At 55.3% G+C, this 17,488-nt stretch overlaps 1 long non-coding RNA gene across 1 annotated transcript; it reads left to right on the top strand.

The window, feature by feature from the left end:
• The first annotated feature begins 4,324 nt into the window (after positions 1–4,324).
• On the top strand, positions 4,325–15,799 carry LOC124109784 (uncharacterized). The gene is made up of 3 exons (XR_006857091.2): positions 4,325–4,528; positions 13,616–13,727; positions 15,290–15,799. It is a non-coding gene; the product is annotated as an uncharacterized LOC124109784 (long non-coding RNA).
• Positions 15,800–17,488: the final 1,689 nt, after the last annotated feature.

Genomic DNA, 17,488 nt, shown 5'->3' with positions numbered 1-17,488 from the left:
GGCTTATCGCGTGCAGGGGACCTGCACTTTCCCCTAGTCCTCAGAACCACCTGGCAGGTGGGGTGGGTGGAATGGCAGGTCACATTGAAGAAACAGAGTCCCAGGGAGGTGAAGTGGCTTCTTCAAGGTTACATGGCTGAGCAGTGAGGGGACAGCTGACATCTGCCCTTGTCGGTGTGATGTGGAGCCCACCCAGGGCCCAGCACAGAGTCTCACCCAAGGTGGGGCCAGCCTGCCCCCTCCCATGCCTCTGGGAGCTCCTGTGGCCTCGGCCTGAGGGATCCCAGTCAGAGGGTCCATGCAGTGACCCCAGAAGTTGGGAGAAGTGCCCATCTGTGCACTGGCTGCTGATGGGTGCTCCCCTCCCCCTTGAGCCTCAGCCTGTGCAGACAAAGGCCCTCCTAAGCCGCTGCAGCGGGAGACAGGACCTCACCTGAGGTGGGACAGAGGTCCAGCCTCCTTGTCATTAATATAAACGTGGCATTTCTGTCGAAATCCCTGCGTGGCTGACCCACCAGCTGCAGGATTTACCTCCTGTGCACACAGATCTCTGCAGACTTGTCCCCTAATATTTATTCTGGTGACTGTAACATGTAGATAAGGTGAGTGCTTGGTGAGGGATCCCAGAATAAATTTACATTCTCGAAGCCACAAAAAGCTGCATATCCATGGTGTTATGGGCCTGGCCGGGGGCCCAGGAAAGGAGAGAGCCAGCCAAAGCTCATGTGTGCGGTCGTGAAGTCTCAGCCCGGCGGAGCCCAGCAGTCCGGCCTCCCAGAGTTGTCAGCCTCTAATTCTGAGAGGCCTCCGTTAATAGAATCTTAGAATGATAAAATACTGAGCCCAGAATTGCAAGTGTTCAGGGCCTGGACCAGACACCCAGGTGGCATTCCCGTCCCCTCCCCTTCACAATGTTCCAGCAAGTTCCTGATCTTTCTCTGGTCACCTCCTCCAAGAAGCCCTCCCTAGCCCAGACAGATCATGAGACCCATCACGGATGTCATTTAAAACTTGACTTCCCACTGTGAGCCCTCAGAGGAGGGGAGGGTCTGCTTTTGTTCATGGAGGAGTCCCCAGCACAGGGGCTGGCACATATTAGATGCTCAATAAATGTATCCCGAAGGGCCACAGTGCATTCCCAGTCATAATATAGGGCTGTCCCTATAAGGCTGGTTAGTGATAGCCTGACCTCTGGGTGACCAGGGCCTGGCTGATCCTACAAGGTGGAGAGTGTGCAGAGCTGGGGACAGAACCTTCTCTCCACCCTGTGTCCATTTTCACCTACAGAGGAGCATCAGGTCTGAGGAACCTGTTGGAGCAGAGAACAGGACCAAGGCCCTTTTGGGTGTTCCGAGGAGCCCTGTGACCCCATGAGTCAGAGCCTGGCTGTGGAGCCAGATGCCTGCATCTGCACCCTGCCTCTTCCACTCCCTAGCTGAGTAGGCTTGGGCAAGACACTTCATGCTCTCCTTGCCTCAGTTTCCCCACCTGTAAAATGGGGATGGTGACCATTCCTACCTCAGGCCGAGTGAACAGAGAGCACTTGGCACACAGCAGGCACTCAATAAGTGCTCGGATCTTGGCATCGCATGTTCATGCTGACCTGAGAAAGTGAGCACTAAGTAACCAAGTAGGGAGTCCAACTGGTGAACCTGAGCTGTGGCACGGGCCACCCTGGGGCTGGCCCAGTGCAGATGGAGGCCCTGCATGGGCACAATAGGAGGACTTTACCCCCAGGGCTGGTCCACTGTTGTGGCCTCTGCAAACCAGTCGGCCAGCAGCAGAGACCTCTCTTCAGCCACTGAAGAGGCTGCACCCATCAAGGAGATCAGCTGGCCAGCTGACCACACTGGCCCCTCACACGGGCAGTCTGTGTACCTGGGAGGGCCCTGTATCCCCGGTGGGTAAGGTGGCCTCAGGCGTTTCTACTCTCTGAGGTTTGTGGGCGTCTGAGGCACTGGCTGGGATCCTGCCTCACGGTGTGTCAGGCCAGGGCGCCCGTGTCACTGTGCACAGGGACAGGAGCAGGCCACTGTTGGCACCTTCCAGAAGATGCCGGCCTCACAGAGCGTGGGAATGGCCAACCAGGCCCAGCTGATGGGCCATCTCAGTGGACAGAGCACTCTGCGACGACGTGGCTCCCCACTGCAGGAGGCAGTAGGAGCCTGAGTCGAAGCCCTTTGCCAGGGAATGTGTCCCCAACGAGAAGAGATGACAGAGACCACCAGAATGGCCACCTGCTATCCTCCAGCACACCACAGGGCCTTGGTGATCCATCCCTGAAGCTCTGTGTCCCGATCCCCCAAGAAGACACCTGTGCTGGGGACACAGAAAGAGCCTTGGTTTATGGACCCTGTGGCTGCCCAGGCATTTGGGGCTCCTTGGACCCGGGGTCTAGCAGGCCCGTCTCTCTGCCAGGGAAATGAGTGTGAGCGGCAGGGGGTGGGGGTGAGGGCGGGCAGTGCCCTGGGAGTGACGAGGAAAATGCCCAGAGCCCAGGCGACCCATGAGGCGCCTTCTGATTCTCTTGCCCCACTGCCACAGGGCAGGCAGCAGCAGACATCTATCTCCTTCTCCCCCAGAGGCTCAGGCCCCTGGGGAGGGAGGAGGGCCAGGGTGGTGTTCCCAAGGCGCCAGAGTGGCAGCTGAGGGTGGGCAGAATCTAGAACCGATAGAGGAGGAGGAGGAGGAGAGGGGTCTCCAAGAGGCAGTGAGGGCTGCCTTGGTCCCCTGACTCCATGCTAAGTTCCCCTTCTGGAAGGCGGGTCGGTCTCCAGCCTGCTGAGAGGATCCGCCAGTGGAGGCCCAGGTCTGTGTGACTGTGGCAGACCAGAGAGGGCTGACGCTCGGGCACTTTGTCCTTCCCAGCACGCCTCCTGCCCTTGAACTTGGAACCTGCACCCAGAGGCTCCATCAGGAAAAGGTGTGCTGTGGGCTGTGGAGAGAGCACCACAGCCCCCCCCCCCTGCAGCCTCCAGGTCCCTTCTGTAGCAGAAGCCCCTCCCCAGGAGCCCCCACACCGGGGCTGAGCCAATGGGGTGTCAATGCCCCCTGCTGGCCAGCTCTGGGCTGCTGCCCCTAGCTCCGCCCCGGGCTGGCTTCCCAGAGTCTTGCTTCCTTGTCTTGTTGGCCCCTGGTAAGCCTCTTCCCTCCAGCTCCAGCTCACTGCTTCTCCAGAGTCTACTTTGTGACAGCAAAAGTCCAAGACTCTCCATCAGTCAGGCTGAGTGGGAAGCCAACGTCCATCACTCAATTTGCTGGGTGACTTTGGTAAACACTTGTCTCTGTGCCTCCATTTCCTCCTCTATAAAACGGGGCTAGGAAATCCCCCAGGCTCTCAGGGAGATGGAGATGGAAGCCTTTTGCATGGTCCCAGCACAGAGCAGGTGCTCAACTAAAGCCTTTATGCCGATCGCTGCCATCAGCATCATTACCTGGCCTTTCCATAGGCAGGAAGAGCAGGTGCGCGGCACAGACGGTATAATTGATGCAGTTGGGATCTTCCTGTACATTCAGTGTTCGTTCTTTTCTGTCTTGCGTTTGCATCATGAGCATTTTTCACACATCATTTCAAAGTTCCTGAAAAGCATGATGCTAATAGCTCCGAACAGTCCCTCGCTGGGGGCTCCGTGATTGGTCCTCTGTCGTTTTGGTTGGATAGACAGCATGTTGGGGTTTTCAGTCTTATCATCAGGCTTCAATAAATACCCGTAGCCATCAGCCTGGCCCAAATCCCTGGCCTCCGCCTGGGGTGGGTTCTTGGAGGTGGACTCACTGCCCCAGAGCTGGTGTTTCCGAGGCTCAAGGTCTTTCTTACTTATTTGTCTCCCTGAAGCAGTGCCCAAGCATGCCCGCCTCACCCATAGGTATCTGCATGGCTGATTCTCTTTTTATTTAGTCTTAACAAATCTCAGGAGACCCAAATTATCTTTCATTGTCTTTTGGAGGCACATAGGCCTGGCCTATGTGACAGGAGGGTGGTGCACAGATTATATTCAGGGTTTTCCAGCAAAGCTCATGACAAAAGACAGACAGACAGCGGCGGGGTAGCCTTGGGCAAACAGCAAAGGAACTGGGCTCGGTACTGTGTGACCTGGGTATATTGTATCTCCATCTCTGGGCCTTGGCCTCCCAGTTGGTCTCCACCTCATCTGATGTCTGGAACAGGGCCTGGGATGTAACTGTGCTCTGCAAACATTTGTTGAAGACTGAATGGACACAGTGACCTTCTAAAGGGAGAATCTGCCACGTCACGATGATTCCCCTGAACTTTGCTCAATGTCCTGACATTCAATTTACTCTTTTGGCTGCGTGAACTTCTGTTTCTACTTAGAATATGAGCAGGAAAAAAAAAAAAAGCCCAGCTAGAAAATGAGAAAAATAAGAAAGGGATGATCTACAAAATCAAACTTCTCTTGAGCCCATCAGAGAGCTGGGGTTGCCAGGAGGCCGAGCAGCTGAGGACCAGGGAGGTACTGCTGCGCCTCGGCAGCGCCCGGGAGGGACAGGTGGCCTCCGCTGTGATCAGGTAGGACACGGCTCGCAGTCTTAGGGCCAGGTGTGGGTGGGTGCCACCTACAGCATTGCTGTGAGCCCCTCACGCCCAGGGTACTCAGGAGACGGTGGGAGACACAGGAGCAGGGCCCAGGAGGACCCCCTCCCTGAGACGGGGTCTTGAAAGGCCCCACCTCCCAGGTCATTCGCTCATCTGGACCAAGCGCCCCAGGGTGGGAAAGCCACTGGCCCATGGGCCCAGAGGACCCTGGACAGCTGCCTCTGGGCAGGGGAGGAACCCCATCATGGCGCCTGCTGAGACACTTCTCAGGGAGGTCTCAGAGGTGCCCTGGGGTCAGCCACTCCTTGGAGGAGCCTGTGTCCTTGCTCTCAAACACCAGGTCACACAAAGCCAGTCCCAGGAACCCTCAGGAGACCTTCAGCACCAAAGGAAGCAGGGATTTCAGATCACAGGAGAGGCTGGGTTGGGAAGGAGAGGCCAGCGCCCCAGGTCAGCAGGAGCCGGGCTGCCGTGCTCCCGGGCCTCCCTTGTCGAGTGCTGGATGAACCCCTCTCTGTGTCCTCGGCAGCCGTCGTCTGAGGGGGTCTTGCTCTCCCTCATGTGGAGGCTGCGGAGGAGCTAGACAGACCCCGCCCGTGCCCAGGGAGGAGCAGGCGAGGGAGGAGTCGGTTCTGTGCATCTCAGTCTAGATCTAGATTTCTTTTTTCAAATCTGATACTTGGCAGAACACAAGGACAGCCCGGAACTGGGCCACCCTCCAGGGGAAGCGGTCTTGGCGCTCTCCTGTGGCATCCCTGTCTGGGAGCACCGTCTCCTTCCCAGCTCCGGCGTCTCCCTTCCCTTTCCTAGTTCATGCTCGGTTCCTCGCCCCCACCCTGAACGTGGGGCCAGGAGGCTGGGGTACCCCTGAAGTGGAGGTGGCAGGGTCACCTTGGAGACCCAGCCCCTGGCTGAGCGGGGGCTGGAAGGGAGGAGACACAAGGCCTGGGAAGTAGAGAGGGTGTGCACTGAGGGCCTTTGCGACGTCCTCATCGTCTGCTGGTGATGGTCACCTCGGGGCTCTGGTGATGCAAGTTCTGGACCCTCCAACTCGCTGTGTGACCTTGTGCAAGTGCCCAGACCTTGCAGCCTCAGTTTCCCCATTTGAACAATGAAAGAATCAATGAAGGAATTTGGTGGTTCTCAGTCCTGGCTGTGGTCATTCCCTCTCCCAGGCAAGATGGGGTGACAGGGATTGGATTCACCCTTCCTCCTGAATCCATGGAAGATTGGTCATCCTCTCCCCTCGGTGCCTGCTGGGGATCAGTTGCAGGGATCCCAAAATCAGTTCCCTCCCCCCCATACCCAAATCTGTGTTGGCTCAAACCCCACATAAAATGGTGTAGTATGTGCTATAATCTCTGCACATCTTCCTGTGAGCTTTAAATCATCTGTAGATTACTTATAACACCTAACATAATGCAAGAATGTGTGAATTATAGTATTATTTTGTATTGTTTGGTGAATAACCAAAGGAAAGATTCTGTGCATGTTCGGTATAGATGCAATTAAAAAAGACATTATTGATATGGTTGAATCCTGGCAGCTCCCAGCTAAAGAGGGCTGAGTGCGGATGAAATGGTGCTTTCCTAGACACAGGCCATCAGGCCCTGAAGGAGACGAGAAACAAACGACATTACCCTGATTACAGCCCAGAGAGAGTTTCCAGGCCATGGGGCAGGAGGGTCAAGCCCAGGGAAGCCTGGGAGTGGGGGGGTTAGAGCTGCGGTTTCAGGAGAGCAGGGTGCAGCGGGGGTCCACGGCACACAGAGGCCGAGAGGAGACCGCAGCTCAGGGCGAAGATGCTGCAGAGTCCCCAGGAGGGAACCGCTCGGCTGTCACCTGTAAAAATCTTAAAAGCAAGACCCCAAAGGATCCTATTGCTCCCAAGTAACTTGACGGTGCTCTGGAATAAAGTTTAGAAGACGTCTGGCAAAATAAAACTACCCAGCACCCGACAAGATAAAAGTCACAGTGTCAGGCGGAGAAAGCTGAGATGCTACAGCAGGGCCACTCAAAGTCGCTTTCCGAATAAATAATGTCACAAAGAGGGCCGGGGTGTCAACACATCCAGAGGACGTTCCATCCTGAATGTTTATAGACCTGGTAACAGCTCTCCACAATACACAGAGCAGGGACAGAAATAGGAAAGCCACAGAGATTTCAACACCCCTCGCTCAGAAGATGACAGAACAAGGAAACATGAAGTCACCAAGGCGATAGGGGACTTGATCAACCCTATCAACCAACTTGACCTAATTGACATTTACAGAACACCCCACCCTGCTACGACAGAGCTGCCTTCTTCTTAAGTACATTTCGAAATATGTCGAGATAGACCAGATTCTGGGTCCTGAGACAAATCTCAATAAATTTAAAGGAGACAAGTTGCTGAAAGTATGTTCTGTGACCAGAGCAGAATTAAATTAGAAATGAATAACAGAGAGATCTCCGAAAAGTCTCCAAATATTTTGAAACCAAATGGCACACTTCTAAATTGCCCATGTGTTAAAGAATAAATCAAAAGAGGAACTAGAAAGTGTTTTTCACTGAAACAAAAGTGAACGTACAACACATCAGAATTAGAGTGCTGCTGCTATAGCAGTACTTAGGGGAAATTCTAAAACTAAATGCCTACGTTAGAAAAGAAGAAATGTCTCAAGTCAATGACCTCAGTTGTCACTTAAGACACTGGAAACAAGAGCAAATTAAATCCAATGTAGGTAGCAGCAAAGAAAAAAGCGTTAACTATAAATCAGTGGAGAAATGCAACAGAGAAAATGAATAAAACCAAAGCTGGTTCTTTAATATCAATAAAATGAGCCGGCACCGTGGCGCACGCCTGTAATCCCAGCAGCCTGGGAGGCTGAGGCAAGAGGATCGTGAGTTCAAAGCCAGCCTCAGCAAAAGCGAGGTGCTAAGCAACTCCGTGAGACCCTGTCTCTAAATAAAATAAAAGAATAGGTCTGAGGATGTGGCTCTGTGGTTGAGTGCCCCTGAGTTCAATCTCCAGTACCCACCCCAATCAATAAAATTGATAAGCCCCTAAGCCACACTGACTGGGGGAAATAAAGGAGAGAAGACACAACTAATGAGTATCCAGAAGGAGAGTCGTGACCTTGCAGATTCTATATCTGTTATTTGGAATTTTTCTACAAAGAATATAGGTCTTTTTCCATCTATCTATTTTACCTATATATCTATCATCTATTGGATTATTTCAGCATTGGATTCTTACTTTATACTTTGGGTAATAATCCAATTCTACTTCAATGACTTCTTTGCTCAAATATCTTCAGCTTTGACTGCTGAGTATTGCGGGGTGTCCAGCAGCTCGCCAGGGAATTCTTGCCTGCTCCGAGGGATAAGCCTCCTGGGAAATTAAAATCTTGGATAATTAGTGAGGAACAAAAGACCAAGAATCAGAAAGGAGAGTTTTAAAGATGGAGCCCTGACAGGTCCAGTCCACACAGGATCTGGAGCTAGACAATTAGCTCCGGTGGTGTATTTAAGGGGGTACATCAAAGGCAGGGGTAAGGTTTCAAGGGTGGAGTCTTGCTTTGTGACATCTTGCAGTCAGCAGGTTGATCGGCATCTTGGCAGGTCACACCCATCTCAGAGGGACTGTGCGGTGGGGTGGTTGGAGCAGGTCACCCCATCTCTGGTGCTGTGTGGGACCAGGCAGAGCGGAATAGGGTTCACGATGTCTCTGGGCAGTCAAGCGGAGGAAATGTCCACTGGAAGTTCCCAGACACCAGACTGTCCTCTTCACTAGGTCGTGATGTGCAGTCAAGTCCACACATAACCCACAGACGGCTCTCAACCGTTGAGAGTTCCTTTAGTTGATACCCAGGTCCCTTTGGTATTCTTCCAACCTTGTAGGGTCTTTGTGTGTGTGTGCGTCATTGTTTTCTGGCACTAAAAAATATGCCAGGCCCCTCTGGTGTACTTTTGGCCCTATCTTAGAGTCAGCCATTTTTTTATTGGAGAATGGTTTTAGAGACCAAGATGGCGGTACCCATGTGCTCATCACAGTTGGGTATCCTTGTTTCTAGGCCGTCCCAGTTTGCAGAATAAGGAGACAGACCCTAAGCTGTGCATTCACACATCTGTAGAAGTATTTCTGTATGTAAAAGTCTGTGTCTTTAGTTGGACTAATGTGACTTCACACGGATGTCTCCATCTCTGATCTATTACATGGTTCGTTCTAGCTGTCTCCTCTTATTTGTCTGTGACTTTCTCCTGCAGCAGTGAGAGTCCTGACCTGCACCACCTGCCATTCATGTACTTAATTGTTATTCCCGGTGTCGGGGACAGTAGAGTGATTTCAGAACTGTGAACTCGTCCCCCATAGCAACAGCCTTGTCAAGCAGAGCCCAGGGCTAGGTGCAGTCCTTTGGGCAATTAGTCCTGTGGGCTCCACCTGGAGTCCGAGCTACATGGACCAGCCCCTTTTATCTTCCCTCCTGAAGTGAAGTCATTCCACACATTTGTCATGCTGTTAAATTCTTTTGTCACAGCTTACATTCCATCCTGAGGTCTCCCGACGTCCTAGATGATTGTTTAAAAAAATCTGTATACATTCGGGTTCACTTTTCTGCCGTCAGATTCTATGGATTTTGACAAAGGCACATATCAGTTATGACATTGTACATAATCGTCTTGAAAACCTCCTGGACGTCTCCTCTTTAACCCTTCCCACCCACCAAACCCCCAGCATCCACTGATCTGCTTACTATGGCTGATTTGCCTTTTCCCAGAATGTCATCTAAATGTAACCTCTGCAGATGGGCCTCGCTCCCGTGGCAACTGGGAGATTTGTCCCCGTCATTGTGTGACTCGACCGCTGGCTCCTTCTAAGTGCCATTCCAGCGTGTGAGTGTCCCGCCTGCATCCACGCACCTGTGGAAGGACCGCTCGGTGGCCTGCTGCTCTTAGGAACCATGAGTGGGCTGCTGAAAGCCTTCAGGTGCGGGCTCTGGTGTGTTCGTAAGTTTTCATATCAGTTGGGTAAACACCTGGGAGTGTAATCGCTGGATCTCATGGTAAGATCCTTCTGCTTCGTGAGAAACCGCCAACTGTCTCTCAACGTGGCTGTGCGATCTCGTCTTCACACCACCAAGGAACGAGAGTTTCTGTTGATCCACATTCTCTCCAGGAGTGTGTATTGCCTGGGATGGGACTTAAAAAAAAAAAATCTAGATACCTCGGCCCTGTTCCCGGGGATTCTGCCTCCATCAGCCTGTGGTGACCTAGGGGACCGTCAGGCGACCCTGGCGTGCGCAGCAGCCGTGCTCTCCCGTCCTGGGAGACACAGTCCTTTGGGGCTACCTGCTTGTCCTGGCCCAGGCTCCCCCTCGCTCCCCTCCCTCTCTGGGGTGAGTGGGGGCTCCGTGCTCTCCAGCTCCCTTGCCCCTTCCTCTCCCACTTACCAACAGCCCCACTCCACAGCCCTCTGGGACGAGGGCCAGGCGCACTCTGCAGAGCCAGTCTTCAGGAGAGGAGCAGGAAGTGACAGGCGCAGCCCTGCTGCTCGGCCTCCTCAGGCCCCGTGACTGACGGTGGGGACCGTGTTGCTGGATCATAAGTCCATTCCTCACCCCACCGCCCCGTGTTCTGGGCTTTGTCCTCCTTTGTCTCCAGGTGGCCTGTCCTGAGGTCCCTGGGGGATTCCCTCCATTGGGATAAGCTCCTCCATCCTTCACCAGGATGGCTGCATCGGGGCCTCCTCACCCCACTCTGCCCCAGTGCAATGGCTGCCCCTCCTCAGGGGGCTGCTCCCTCTCCCTACAGGGGTCCTGGTGAAGGTCATCTGAGGGGTCTCCCAAGGCAGATTTGGGGGCAGTGGGTGGATGCCCTGAGAAGGAGAGATGTGTCCAGAGTTGGAGTGGACGGGCCGCCCTGGGGAGAGGTGGTGAGCTCCCCATCCCTGAGGTGTGCACAGAGGGCAAGTGATCGTCAGCAGAGGCCTCACAGGAGGCAGAGAGGCTGAGAGTGTGGCCTCAGAGGCTGAGTGGTCTGGGCAGAGCCTGGCCACGCGACTCACCAGGCGTCCGACCCCCAGCAGCGGATCCACCCTCCCTGAGCCTCGGTTTCTTCATCTGGAAAATCAGGCAGAGAGGTAGTTCCTGCTCCGAAGGTTGCCATGGAGACAGCAGGACACAGGGTGTTCGAAGCTCTGAGCACAGAGCACTTATTATCCAGCCCAGGGGGAGGGGACAGGGTGACAGCGCTGAGGGGTGGCGATTCAACCTGGCTGTGGTTTAAACACCGAGGCTCTGGGACCCCGCGATTCAATTACCCTACAATGAGATTCCCTGAGACCCTAAGGCTGTAAGTCATCGTTATTGTTATTCTTCTCATCTGAGGCTCCTCGGAAGCCCAAGCTGTGGGATTTCAAGATTCACATTCTGTAGCCATCCCTCCAGCAGGGAAGTTCCCAGCCATGAACTGCAGGGGACCTTCATCCTTGTCCCTCTTTCCACTTCTGATCTTCCATCTTTGACCCCGGGGCCCAGGCTACGTCCCCAGGGCCCCTTTTCTAATCCCAGCCTCATGCATGGCACCCCTTGCTCTGAGGCCACCGGGCCCCGGTGACTTCACTGAAGTGGGCTCCGCACACTCTCAGCATCCCGTCCTCTCTGCTGGACCCCGACATCACCTGCTGAAATGTCACCCTACTTTCAAGGCCAGAGTCAAAGGCGGACCTTCCCAGAGGCCTTCTTCCCCTCCCACTTGAAACAGATGTCCTCTGTCAGTACCCCTGAACACTCTGCTGAACCCACTCTCACAGCCCTTGCTGCGTGTGGTCAGTGCTGCGAGGAGCCCTGGTCCTGTCTCCCACAGGGTGTCCTCCTCTACCCCTGCTGGGCCCCGCCCTACGGAGAGGACAACAGGCCATCTGAGTGGTCAGGGGTGGGGGACCAATGGGGCCAGCGTTGTGGGGGGCAGTGTTGGGCGTGGAAGGAGGTGACACTGGGTGCTGGAGCCCAGCTGGGGCCTCTGCCTGGGGCTGGTGGGCCTGCCGCAGTCACCCCATTTCCATGGCAACCGGAGTCCTCTGGCTGGGGCCACACCTCAACGTAGCCCTGCCTCGGGGAAGGGATTGGCCTGCGGTCCACCTGCCCGTCATGGCTGCTCAGAGAAGGGCGGCTCCCCACAGCTGGCCAGGTGTCTGCCAGGCTGCTAGACCCACAGCCAGGGGAGGCGGGGCAGGTCAGAGCCAGGCGTCCCAGGCAGGGGATGGCATGTGTCTTCCTAGCCCCAAGCTCAGCACTTCATCTCCCTCTGGCTCCCACCCCCTGGCTCCGTCCCCGCCTGCTGGCCCTCAGTGGGCTCTGTTGGATGAACCTGGTGACCACAGGTCCCCATTGCAGCTCCTTCAAAGCAAACCCCTCTCTGCCCCTGACACGACTCTGCTCTCCGGTCACCAGCCTCAGGACCCTGGACTTCAGTCTTTGATTCCCACCGGCAGCCGCCCAGCACCTGGGCTCCCGGCGGATAGTCCTCCTTCCTCCTTCTCCCAACCCCCTCTGGGCATGTTCCCTGCACAACGGGGTCCACACCTCTGTCAGCTCACCCCTGAGGGACCTCCCAGGCTCCCAGCTCCTTCCATTCATGTGACGAGATCTTCCTAAGCCAGACTTTGTCTCTGTGGGAGCCATGGGGGCTTCCTTTGGCCCCAGGGACAAAGTCCAGGCCCCTCAGCATGACCAACAGGCCATTTCATCCAGTCAGTATACAGGTAACCAGCCCCTGCTCTGTGCCGGGCGCTGGGGACACAGCAGAGAAAAATAATAACAGCAAAAATATGATTCGGGGTCTCCGGAAGCTCCTCTTCTGTGGGGAGGGTGGACCACAAACGCATACATCAAACGTATTTGGTATGTAACGTGAAAAATGCAAAAGAGAAAAATAAAAAGAAGGGCCCCGGGGCTGGGCGTGGTTAATATTGACATTTTAGTGAAAACTTGAAGGAAGCGAAGGAGGGAGCCATGTGGGTGCTAGAGGAGGAGCATTCCAGGCACAGAGAATAATGACTGCAGGACCCTCCAGGACTCCATTCAAACATTCGATCTAAGATGCCCACCCTGCCCTGGCCAACTCAGGCCTCCTTATGGGCCTCCTGGGCTTGGCAGGCTTGGCCCTGTCCAGAGATGAGCTGTGTGATCTGCCAAGACCTTTATTTAAAGGACCAGATCCCCCTGCTGACTATGAGCCCTGGGAGAGCAGGGACATTGTTGGACTTGTTTATTCCTCACCCCTGAGCTCAGTATGTGTCTAGCACATAGTAGAAGCTCAGCAAATCACCTGGATGAAAAAGTAGGAGAAAGGGGAGGGAGAAAGGATAAAAACACCCCTGTTCCTTTCAATAGAGCAGAAACAGCCCTAAACGTTGTAGATTCATTTTATTTGTGGGATGAGAGGGAAGCGGGGTCTGTTCCAAGTTGACTCTTTTCTCTTCCCTTTCCCTGTTTCCTTCCCTTCCCTTCTCTGTTCAAAAACACACATTGCATAATCAGAACCGGCGGTTATGGCTCCATCCCCAGCCTGTGCCTCCGAGACGCAGGGCCCTGAAGAGAGGAACCGTTTCATATTTAATCAGTATTAGTTCTGGAATGCCCTTGGGTGAGCGGGCTCACTTCAGGGCTGTGAAGTTTAATTCTCCGTGATGCTAATTAGATCGGGAGAAGCTCTTGGCCTCTGAGCAGGATGCAGGGGGGTCGCCCACTAACAAGCCACCCCCTGCCCCACCCGCTCATCCTCATCTCTCCAGCCCCCGTCCCAAGGGGGGAGCAGCGCTAGTCGCACCTCTTAGGAGAGGAGGAACGGCGGCTGATGTGCAGAGAGAGGCCAGACCTCTCCCTCCAGCTCAGCTCAGAAGCTCCCGGGAGCTCCTTCTGCAAGGCAGGTGGGAGGAGCAGCAGGAGGAGGGGCGTTGGACCCGCAGGCAACCAGGGCTGCCCTTCTCTGCGTATGGACAGGCTCTCTCCTTGCCCAGCTCTCCTCTCCTTCTTCATTCAACCTCCGATTCTCACCACCACCACCATCTTCCCCCAGGTCCTGGAGATCCTGGGCACAGAGCTGGGGAATCTGCCTCAGGACCTTATCATCTCCATTCCACAGCCAGGAAAGCTGAGGCTTGGAAGGCAAAACCACGGGTGTCACCATGGTAAGGGGGAGCAGGGCTGGAAGAGAGGGCGGCAGAGCTGCAGTCCTGTGTCACAGCGGACAGTGGTGTGAGCCACCGGCACACGCTGGTCTCTGGGCATTAGTTCCCTTCTCCGTCTCTTTGTGTTTGAAGTCCCCATGGTATCATCTGGTGATGGCTGGACATGGTGTCCATTCTGCAGAGGCACAAACTGAGGCTCAGAGATGGGGACAGCTTTGCCCATGTGCTTACCCTTAGGGCTTGGTAGGCGCTGGAACCTGGCCCAGGGCGCCTGGCATTGTCATCCCCCGTTCTCCTGCTCAGCCCCGGCCTGGCCTGATGGAGCAGCTTGCCCTCCCCGGGCTCCCCGGGGCAGACAGGTTTGCTCAGGGTTGAGGCGCATCTTTCAGGTCAGACACAAGGTCAGACCTTCCAAACGAGCCCACACGTGTGCCACAGAGTGTGCCAGACATGGCCTGGATCACCCCAGGCCCCGGGGGCTGAACTTCTCTCCCTGCCTGTCCCCTTCCCTCTGCCTGAGGTGACAGTGCAGGGTGGCTTCAAGCCCTTGCACCTGAAGGCCCAGGAGGGAGTCCTAGCTCTGCCCGGCACCTGGTGGGCCCTTCCGGCTCACCTCTCCTGGCTGAGACTCAGTTTCCTCATCTGTACGGGGACAGGGACCGTGCCCTTCCCTGACATGTTGGGAGGCTGGGATGGTGGCGGACAGGTGAGTTGCTCAGAACGGGGCTGCGCACACAGTGACCGTCCAGGACACGTGGCTCCTTCAGTATTTTGGTTTGTCCCCAGGGTCCAGATTAGGGGGTAAACCAGTCCCCAATCCAAGGCCCCAGAGTGTCCCCAAGTCCCCACCTGGCTCTATGATGACTCTCTGTGTGACCTCAGACATCTTCAGCCCTTTCCGGCTCTCCGTCTTTCCATGGAAAAGCTGGACTAGGGCAGGCCCATGGACGTCAGCCTACGGGACGGGAGGGATCGGGAGGCCATCGTTTGGGGTGACACATGACGGAACCTTAGTGCAGCCAGTCCCAGGTCCGAGCAGCCAACTGCTGTTGAGGGTCCATTCCCCTGCAGGGGGCTGTGCCGGGGTCTGATGGACTCTCCGACACTCCCTTTGAAGTTTGTCACCAGTGCAGGGTATCGGGAGTGGGGATTTTTGGAGATGAGTGGCGTGGGTGGCCCAAAGTCCCCTGGGTGGTTTAATGACTAATAAAAGGCGCAGGGGGGCGGGTGTGCTCCTCCTCTTAGTTCCTCCACCTTCCACCACGGGCGGGGGGAAGGCTCTTGCCAGGTACCTTGATCTTGGACCTCCCAAGACGTAGCACGAAATGGACTAAGGTGGGTGGGGACCTTCTAGAGATGTCCACCTGCTCCCTGCAGCCTTGCCCCTGGGGAGGACGGGCCTTTCTTCTGTTCCAGAGTAAAGCAGGGGCCAGGCCAGCCTCCAGGACTCCCCGGGAGACCTAATGGGTATAGAGGCCATCGTGAGTGCAGGAGGCTGGTCACCGGACACCTGAGCTGTGCATCGAGGGTCTCAGGAAATAAATGTCCCTGTCTCTCTACAGAGGAAGGCGAACCTGGTCCCCTGGAAAGTGACCCCTTGATGCCTGGCGTGGGGTGTGCTGAGAGGAGGGGCCTAAGAAGCTCCTCCCCTGGTTCTCCATCACAATCCACAGACCCTCTCCTGGGCGTCCGAGGTCTGGCTATCGACTCACTCTTCCTTAGTGGTGCTTCTGGGCCCCCCTGTGCCCGGCCTTGGGTGGACCACGTGGAAACTAGAAGGATTTGTCGTGACCCCTGCCTGGCCAGTGAAGAGCACCGGGAGACAGCTGGACACTGGCCACGCCAGCAGGGGTGCTGAGGAGGGTCCGAAGGAGGAGCTGATGCTGGAGGGGGCAGGGGACAGGGGACAGACAGCTCCTCTTCAGATGCCCAGCCCCAGGCAGCGAGCCAGGACCCCAGAGCACTTAAGGTCTTGTGAAAATGTTTAAGGCCTGAAAAAATGTTCTGGGATTAAAATCCAAACAGAGAGCTGTGCCTCTGAAATTGATACATGTTTAATTAAATGTCTATAAAACGCAGCGTTGTCAACTAGTCACTTTCTGCTCTACTTTGCGGCTGGGTAGCTACATAAACATTGATTTAATGTAGGATCTTAAGAGGTTTGATTTGGTGGAGGAAGGAGCTTCCAAAAAATATGAAGATCGGGGCTGCAAAGGTCATAAAAGAACAGTGATCTGGTGGGGAGGCGGGGGAGGGGAGGGCAGCCTCAGAAGATGGTACCGGGGAGGGACGCAGGGTACAAGATCAGAGGACAAGATCGGAGGGAGGAGGGCATTCCATCATGTGCAGAGGAGCCAGGCAGGGAGGGCCCCGGGCGTCTGATGAGCAGGGAGCATCCATTACTCCTGTGGCGTGGGTCAGAGAAAAGAGTCCCCCATCCTATGGCTCAGCCCTCCACCAGGCCCCTGAGGTTACACTTGAAGCCTGGGCCTCACAGGGGCCCCAAGGCCTCTCGGCGTCTCTGCACCTGGCTCCAGATGCCTGGTCCGTGAACTCCACGTGTGCACATGGGGTCTTGGCCACAGGAGCACAGAGGGGGAAGAAAAAAAAATAGAAATAATAAAAAACACAAAACCGGCTGTCGCTTCTCACAGAATTTTCAGAATAAGCCGATTTCCACTCATCCATCTTTCTCTCCCAGACCAGTGTTTCAGCAGAAACAGCCCATGTCCCCTAAGGCAGGACTGTAGTTGCAAGCCCAATTTGTAAGTGACGCACAATCCTCGGCTCATGCAGAGGAAGTCTTTTGCAGGGTGGGGGCTGATGGGGTCCTTGCAGATGCCCCAGCTCTCTGGCCGCTGTTCCTGTAGGAGGCCTAGAGGTGAAGCTGGGACCTCTGGATGCTGGACAGAGGATGGCTGCAGTAGGATTGTGGACTGGCAGCCACTACTCCAGACTGCTGTGAGCAACTTCTCCAGGGGCCAGACGGGGCGGGGCGTGGTTCCTTCCCTCTGAGATGCAAAGTCCCAGGGATGGAGCGTGGATGCAAAGCCAGCTACAAGCCAGCACTGCTGACCTGGGGGAGGGTGTCCTGGGGCGCTCTCTGCTTCAACCCACAGAGGGTATGCCACCAAGCCATGTCCCGAGCAAGTCACTGCTTAGGGCTCAACATTGCCTTCTTTGGGCTTTCTCTATACAGCGCATATCCCCTCTGACCTCAGGGAATGGATGGATGCTTCTGTCCACAGAAGGCAGGATATGAGGGGTCCTGGGAAACCTAGGAATTGGGGGAGAGTCAGTGGGTGGTGAGAAATGAAGCAAAGGGGAATTGGATGGGGGAGCACTCCACCAGGCCATCTGGGAGATGGGCTAAGTCCCCATGGCTGTGTATTGAGGAGTGTGTGTGGGGGGACTCATAATTACAGGACAGCTTTTGGACAGCGGAGGCAGGAAGTGCGGCCCCATGGCAGACCTGGGAGTGGGCAGCTGCTATCGGGAGGGAGTCCACGCTGGCTGGAAGGAGGCCTCCTACACAGGAGCCGCGGCTGGGGCAGAGGGCTGGGGGTTTGTCCCGCTGCCTCACAAGGACAGGTGAACTTGGCTTGTTATTACAGAGTTAGTAGAGCCCCAGCTGGTCATGCGCCTGGCGCTACCTCTAGGCACATAGAAACGCATGGATCTTCACAGGAACCCTATCAGGCAGCAACCTCATTACCCCTTTAACCAAAAGGAAACAAAGGCACCTAGAGATTAAGTCAGGG

Source organism: Marmota monax, unplaced genomic scaffold (genome assembly GCF_021218885.2).
Source record: "Marmota monax isolate L192 unplaced genomic scaffold, Marmota_monax_Labrador192_F-V1.1 WCK01_AAM20220418_F8-fsc00008, whole genome shotgun sequence".
In the NCBI taxonomy this organism is placed as follows: domain Eukaryota; kingdom Metazoa; phylum Chordata; class Mammalia; order Rodentia; family Sciuridae; genus Marmota; species Marmota monax.
Note: the sequence above shows the minus strand (reverse complement) of the source record. Positions and strands in the feature narration are given on the sequence as shown.